We start from the raw sequence: 8,490 nt of genomic DNA on the forward strand, positions 1-8,490 counted from the left end.
CCTCCTCAGCTGAGCTGTAACATAACCTGTCGTCCATGAATAGATGCACACATCCTCCTGCATGGTGACACATTTGGCAGGTGTAGTTCAGTATTTTGTGTTCAGTTCTGTCTTGTTGACCTATTTTCAATGACCCAGGCTCCACATATTCTCATTTTTTTAAGGATAAATTAAAAAAAACATTTTTGAAAGCGGTGACCTTGTGCCATTTACAGCTGTACATAACAGAGCTACATCTGTCACTGACCAGTTATAAAATATTTTACTGGTAAAATGTAAAACCATGATGGTTTTCTGATTGTGACACACATCATTTGAAGCTTCGCCTTATTTATCGTCCATGCATCCCAGCCTGTAATCTGAATTTCCCAGCACTCTCCAAATTAAATGTCAATCTGTCCATACACTTCACAATAAGAGACTTAAATAAACTCAGCCAATCAGAGACATTTCATAGGAGGTCGACGTCTTCTCATTGGTACAGCCCGCACGGGTTTGCATGGCGACACCTTGGGCTGTTTCTTGACTGACTACACACCAATGAGAGATGCTGAGCTCTGCTCCAGAGCGCTGCTCTACATCGTGGGTGCATAACGCAGATTATGGAGCGATGTGCATTTAACTTTAAAGAGGCAAAGTGGTGCAGGCAGGCTGAGGAGGTCAAGAGCTGGAGAGAAAATAATATCAACGCATGCACAGGCGGTGGTGTTTCATCCTTTATTCTCACATTCTCACTGCTGCTGAGATACATACGTATAATATTATTATCTGAGGATCACCTCTTTTAACACGTTTTAAGGGAAATCTAACAGAATGAATTCAGTTTTTCTGCATCTGAAGCTTCATTGTAAATGTCAGTTTCCCTCAAAATAATTTATAGACATGCAGAATCTTCACAGCCCCTTCCTCCAGCTTCAGCGATAGCGATGAAGTAAAAATCACGTGTCACTGTGTGTGTGTGAGCGAAAAACTAGAACATTAATGTTAATGTGTGCACGTATACATTGATACAGTGCACGCATCACCTCACATGTAATGAAAAACATAAGAACAACTGATGATCTCATGTCTGCAATCACAAAAAACAAAAACTTAAATCCCCCCAAACTGTCTCACTGAACTACACACAAACACACACACACACAAACACACACACTCACACGTGCAGGAGTGCATGAACCTATTGTATATGTATGTGTGTGTGTGTCTCCCTCTGCCATGCACATTCCCGGCACATGGCAACAGAAGCTAAATATAGCCCCAGCAGCCCGGCTTCACAGCGGGATCATGCTTCCTCTCGCTAACGTAGGATCCTTCCCCGTTGTTGTCCCTGTTTCTCTGCTTCCTACAAACACGAGTTCCTCTCGTGCACCTCTCTCTCTCTCTCTCTCTCTCTCTTCCTCCCTCCTTTTCTCTCTCTTCACTTCCCTCCATCAAACCTCCCTGTCTCCAGTTACCCTCCTTCTGTCTCCAGGCACCTTTTCCCCCTCTGGATTTCAGCTGCTCTCATACACAGGGCTTCTGCCACCTGATGAAAAACTCACACATCTTTGTACCCGTGCAGCTAGATCACTGTAATCCACCTTTGCATGTGAGGACATGTAACTAAGTACAAATACAAGTGCTGCACTTGAGTATTTCCATTTTAAGCTGATTTACACTTCTACTCCACTGCAGCTCTCAGAAGGAAGAGGACGGGGAGAGTATAGGCTGGTGAGGGGGCTGCAGCAGCACCACCTAAAACAAAGCATTATTTTAAAAAACGTTAATTGATCATCAACATAACATAAAACATTTCTGTCACTTGGATGAACTACACTGCAGACTGGAGTCTCTGTTAACAGCGACAAACAGGCAGATCCGTGTTACATTCGATGCTCCGAGTACAACATGTGCCGAATTTACAAGAAGGCTCAAATAATTAAAAATTTGTCTGAGACAGACTTTCACAAAGTTTATAAAGTTCATTCTGACTCAAGAACTCAAAAAAATGAGCGATTTTATAAGGGAGTCTGGGGATTTTCTCTGCCTCTTCATCTCCTGTAGTTGATGTGGCTGCTTCGACCTCTAACATGTTGATGTTCATGTTTGCTGCAATGCACAATATTTTCAAATTGCAGTATATTTTGTTATTAACTGTCAGATATACTGTAAGTTATCTAGGCCATTCAAATTAATACCAAAAAGATTAATGTTGCAGACAACTTACTGTGACATCACCTCTCAGCACCCCCAGTGTGTCAGTGTCTGCCTGTGACTGAATCAATGTACATTTTACTGACAATTAAATGCTACTTACACGTTAAGAGCCTAACTGTAATTATAATCTCTTGATTAATGTGTAATCAGGGAGCCATTTTTCTGCAATAAAAGAAATTTTCACCCATTGTGTGTTCCTCTTAGCTGAAAATCTGACGTTACTCCTTTTTGACAACCTCATGTTGTTGTCACTCGCTGTCGAAATCTGGCAATCTGCACACGTCAATCAATGACAGGGATGTATTAATTATGTTTTGACAGACTAGACGCACAGTTGTGGGGAAAAAAATATTTATTTTTTGAATATCTGACAGTCCGCCAGTAACATTTAAGTCAACATACTGTTTTTAGCTCGTCACCGTCTCGTCTTCTTAATGAAAAAAAAAAAGAATTTAACAGTGATACGAAGCCATTTTGTTTTATTCTAGTTTTGCGGTCAAGCTCGTGCATCCACTTCAGACGGGGTGCATGCTAACGCTTTTAGCTTAGCAGCTTCAGTGAAGATTTCTGATTAGAAAGAGTGTTAATAACGTCTTCTCAAATCAATTTCGGGGCTGCTGGGAGACTTGGATTACGCCAGACGAGCTGTATGGAGCCATTTTATGTTTTTTTCTGTTCTTTTTTTTTACATTTTAAAACAAGTCTCCAGCTACTTCACCTGACTTTCCATCGGCATGGAGGGGAGGTGATGATGACTGAATTTTCATATTTAGGTGAACTGTTCCTTTAAGTCTGAACTTACCTGAACACTTCTTCCAGTGTTGGTTCATCGTAGTCTTGTTATATTTTTTGGCACTTATCCGATAAGCTCACCAAATTAAAAGGTGATGATATGTCAATGTCGTGTTAACAGCTTGTTTCTGCTGCCCCCAAGTGGCCAAAAAGATAAATTTCAGTTTAGCTTTAGTTCACTAATAACATGAAAACATCACTAATAATAATCCAGTATATATAATCTATATATAACACTAAGGAAGTGGGTAATTTTACAGTACTTTTACCTTTAATACGTTTTGTAAATTTTGCTGGAAATACTTTTTACTTAGTGGGACTTTTACTTGAAACAGAGTGTTTTTCTTACATTGTTTACTTTTACTTCTAAATGATCTGCATACTACACACACACACACACACACACACACACATATTTATAGAAGTCAGTGGGGTTGGCCCGCCTGATCCTAGCAGGATAGTAATGGACTGCTGTGAGCATGTGGTATAATCCTGGCTTGATTTGGCACACTGCCTACTGAGGTATTACATTGCTCACAGGCTGCATTAGTCCCACTGTTCACATGTGCGTGCTTGCACACATTACTGCTGCGCTGCCCGGGAGGTGAGAGTACGATGAAAGTGGTGATGGGGGGGGGGGGGAGATCATCGGGGACGGGGAGCTCTCCAGCGTGGAGACGAACACATTTACAGTGTAAAGTGATAAAGGATCTGTGGAGGCTCTCTGCTGGCTTCAATAGAGATCATTTAAACGCTAATTATCAGGATATTATATGTTTGGAGCTGCTGTTAAAGCCTCCATCAGTGGACAGAGACTCTCTTTATTGACGGACTCATTATGAGAGTACCTCAAACAACTTGAGTACTAACCCTAACCCCTCAAGGTAACGGTGCGTCAGGTTGCCGTTGGGTTTAGGAAAACATATATTACTACGTTACTTGTGCAACTTTATTAATGTACGTGACGAAACTCCACTATGTTAGTAATTTAAAATAACTCACCATTGACTTTTGCTTTCACACTGGACACGGACAGCTGTCTTCTGGGTGAAACACGTGTCCTTCACCTGACCTCCTCCTTTGCTGCTGTAATAATAACTATGACCACTAGAGGCCGCCGCCTAACAAGAAGCTCTTGCATAATTTGAGTCAGATAGACGACTCTTTTGCAGGCTTTAGTTTATTTCTCACACCATCCTGTCATAAACTCCTCCTCCCTCATATTTCCTGTCATTATCCGGGGCTGTCCATTTATTTCAAAGTCTCCCTGTAGACTAAAAGCGCTCAAAGACTTTCTGACGTGTCTCATTATCCAAAATCTCCTGCAGTCATACACACTGTCTTCACTTCACACTACTCTCTCCTGATTGAAGTAGCTGCTGCTAACCAAACTGGATTTCTCCTGAGGGTAGCCTTGTTGTAGTTCTTCCAGTAAGATGCAATTATCAGCTTGAAAAGCTGGTTTCAACTTAGCTTCATCAGGAGTGCCTGAACTTGACCTGAGTGTTTCCTTTTTGTGCTTCTTAATACTTCTATTGAATAATGATTGAGAGGGAAATATTGTACTGTAGCCTACATTGTATTGTGTTATTAACGTGCAAGTAACTTTTCTATATAGCTAAATAAACACCGCAATAGAAACTGAGCTGCTGTATTGGATTGGATTACATGTGCACCTCATAGTGTCCACTGAATGATAACAGCTATATTTTATGGCACTTATGGAACAATATAATCGTTAACTGCATCATTTTGCATTCATCCAGAGTGAATCTGCACAGTGTATCCCAGTACTGACAGACACACACAAGTGAATGCTAATGTGTGAATGTGCAAAAATAGATTTGAATAATTTAAATTGGGCTGTGTACAAAAACTCTGGTTGCATAACACATTTTGCAAATGAGAAAAGAAGAATACCAACAGAACAACCCACCGACTGCCTGTTCTGCATGTGACAGATGCAACGCTTGGATGCTGTAAACAAAACCTTATAAAGTTGATATGACACTGGCAGACACAATACTCCTCCTGACTTCTGTCAACTGTTCATTTGATATATTTTAATTTAACTTTCTGTGTTTTCTATATATTTTCATCAGAAATACTTTTTTAAAATCTTTATACTATCTTCAGCTGTATGTTTAATAGTACAGTTTGTCCGAAATCGGCCGCATCATTCTCGATTCATAATCCAGACCAATAAAAACAGTTGCACAGCTGTGCTTTGAGCTAACATGACTCTTGGTGCGTCTCATTTCATTTCGTCTCCTCGGTGGGAAGGACTAAGACGGAGAAAAGATGCAAGTGAGGGAGACGTGGATGCAATTTAGGTGAAATGGGATGTACCCAATGTTTGGCAGGTTAAATGTTTGCAATGTTCCCAAGACTAGGTTAAGAAGTTTGCATGCTAACATTTGCTTATAACACTTAACACAGAGTACAGCTGAGGCTGATGGGAATGAGAATTTGTTTTGGAGAAAATTGGCCATTGGACGCATTTGAATTTGGACCTGAAGACTGCCAGAGGATCACCGAGGATGTTATGGTTCATCCTGAGGAGAACATGCATGTCTGAACCAAGTTTCATGTCAATCCATCCGATAGTTGTTGAGATATTTCTGGACCGAATGATATTTTAGGCAAAAAAATAGAAATTTCTTGAGCATCAATAAGATGTTTGTGCCGTGAAGCCTACTGAACACTGCTTTCAATTCCTCGTTGGAAACCACAGGAACACCATAATAAAGACCTTTAAACAGGATATATATTTATAAGTTTTTAGACGTGCTGTGCAAATATTTTGGACGTCTAACAAAAGACCGAAACAACTCTGTTGTCCGTCCAAACGCTTCTGGAATCCACTGTGAGTCACTGCACTGGTACATACTTCACCTCGTACTCACAGAGACCACATCCGTCAATACTGAGCTGCAAAGTCTTTTTATATTTAGGATCTGTTTTCATGCTGTTTCGGGTCTCGCAGCAGTCGGTGGATGGAGGATTTGTTCTGTTCAGCTGCAGCAGTGTGCCGTCAGCTCTCATTAAGAGCCAGCGAGGAGCTGGCCTCTCACCTCCGAGCCGGGGGAATGAAGTTGTCTTGTAACACACGACTTTACAGGCAGTGCATCTGCTTAGATATGCACAGAGGGCCTCATTAATGGAAGTGCTGGTTGAGTGCCTCTTAGAGCACACTCAGCAGAGCTATAATTTCCAGGAACATGACATGATTGTTCTTTCAAAACCTGATCTCATCTCTTTTATTATGTCCTTTTGTCTTGTCTCGGTCAAACAAACAGGACGTGATTTGTTTTTTTTCCCCCAAACACTTTCATTAATAAGATACATGATTATTCTTTCAGAGTCTGTCTGTCAGACGGAGGCTGTTGAATCCAGTTGTCTGTCAGCGGAGGAAAAACATCAGGTTGCCAACTTTCCATGGCACCTCAACAACGAAGCTGTCGGATCCAGACTGACTGCAGATAAACAACTGTTCATGGCTGCGACATTTCAGAAAGGAAATCATCTATGTCGAGGAACGATGGACTAAATCTGTACCCTGATTAATGGTGTTTTGTTTCATACTATAATAAAGAGGTTTTCAAACTGCGAGGTAGAGTTGAAGCGTGAATCGTGAGTCATGACTCCGGACACGCTGACATGATACACATATTTTTAGATTCATACTTACACTGCCTGAGGATATCATCTCTGGTGTCTTTCACAAGTAACATCCACTCCTCATAACTGCAGAACTTGCCTGAGAATCATCAGGTTTTTAGGTTTTCTTCAGTATCAAAGTAATCCAGTGATAGTCGTCAGTACAACAGGAGCTGATAATAGCGAATTCATCTCACTTATAATGGTGCCAAATTGGCGAACATCTTTCTGCAGAGCATTAGAGCCTCTATCGCCACCCTTGATTATCTTATACAATACACTGCCTGTGTGACTAATTAATGAGTCTAATAAGAATAATACAGAGGGAAGATCTTTGCTCCCAACCAGCCCTCATGAAGATTTCATTAAAATGTACTTTCGGTTGGTCGACCGATGTGAAAATTGGTGGCTATGTAGTTCAAAGACGGCTTATTACTAGGTGCTATTTCTAACTTATCATGTGGACGGAGACGTTGGACCAGACTGAAATATCTTATTTCAGGCGTCAACAGTACTGCAGGTGCTGCTTTGGACTGTCGAGGTGAGGAGGGAGCTGAGTCAGCTCTCAGTGTATCAGTCCATCTACGTTCCAACCCTCATCGGCGGTCATGAGCTGTGGGTAGTGACCGAAATAACGAGATCTCAGCCTTACAGATGAGGAGCTCAGACATCAGGGAGCTCGGAGTAAAGCCGCTGCTCCTTGTCGTAGAAAATGAGCCAGCAGCTGGTTCGGGCATCTGATTATGATGCCCCCTGGGCAGCCTCCCTTCTGAACTCATCCAACCGGGAGAAGACCCCGGGTCAGACCCAGAATTCGCTGGAGAGATAACATATCTCATCTGGCATGGGAACACCTCGGGATCCCCCAGGAGGAGCTGGGAGAAGGATGTCTGGACTAACCTGCTGAGCCTGCTGTCACCGCGACTCGACCCCGGATAAGATGAAGATATTGGGTGGGTTGATAGTGTATTGGTTGCGTGATCAGCTGTTGCACCCGACTATATAACAGTGTTTACCAACACTGATGAAACTGAAGTGTAACTGAGTTGAACCGGTTGAGATTACCGAGCTTAGATGGGTGGTGATGGTGTACAGGTGACAACTAGGAACGTCCCAAAATGGCTGATTTGCTGTTGATGACGTCAAATTCCCATTTCCCATCAGCCTCAGCTGTTCTTTGCATTTAGTTTTAATAAACATTATCATGCTAACACGCTAAACTAAGATGGTGAACATGTTAAACATCACTGAGCAAAATGTTAGCTTTGTTGATGTTAGCCTTTTAACAACTATCAGTTAACTTACTTTCACAACAGCTCAATAAAACCGTCTGCAGATTATATTTTACGTTGGTTATCGATGGAGCAGTGAAGAAGCAGTCCAGAAGGCAGAATGTGAACATCTACTGGTGACAGAAAACTAAAGAAAAAAAGAGAAAACTGGCAAACGCACCATCATTCGAGCCAACACACTGTGAGAGCCAGAGCAGCTTTTCTCTGCTTGAAAAGATCAGACAGGAGATGCTTGGCTGTGGTGAAGTATGAGGTGTGAACATCACCACAACACCTCTGCCAGGAGTGGAGTGATGACTTCCTCTGCGTTTTTAAAGGTAAACTTCACTGATTAGATTATTTTCTTACATTTTCTTTGGCAATTAAGAAACATAACCTAATTCATCACAACATGAAACAGAAGAAGTCAGGACAAAAATCACTAATGAGGAGCCGACGGGAGGCTCGGATAAACGTATGCAGATAAATGTAGGTCAAAAACTGAAACAGAGATAGTCAGCGGCAGACAACAAGCCGACCTATTATTGACAATACTCTGTGGATCGTG

The sequence above is a fragment of the Pagrus pagrus genome (assembly GCF_965226575.1).
Source record: "Pagrus pagrus genome assembly, chromosome: 19".
In the NCBI taxonomy this organism is placed as follows: Eukaryota; Metazoa; Chordata; class Actinopteri; order Spariformes; family Sparidae; genus Pagrus; species Pagrus pagrus.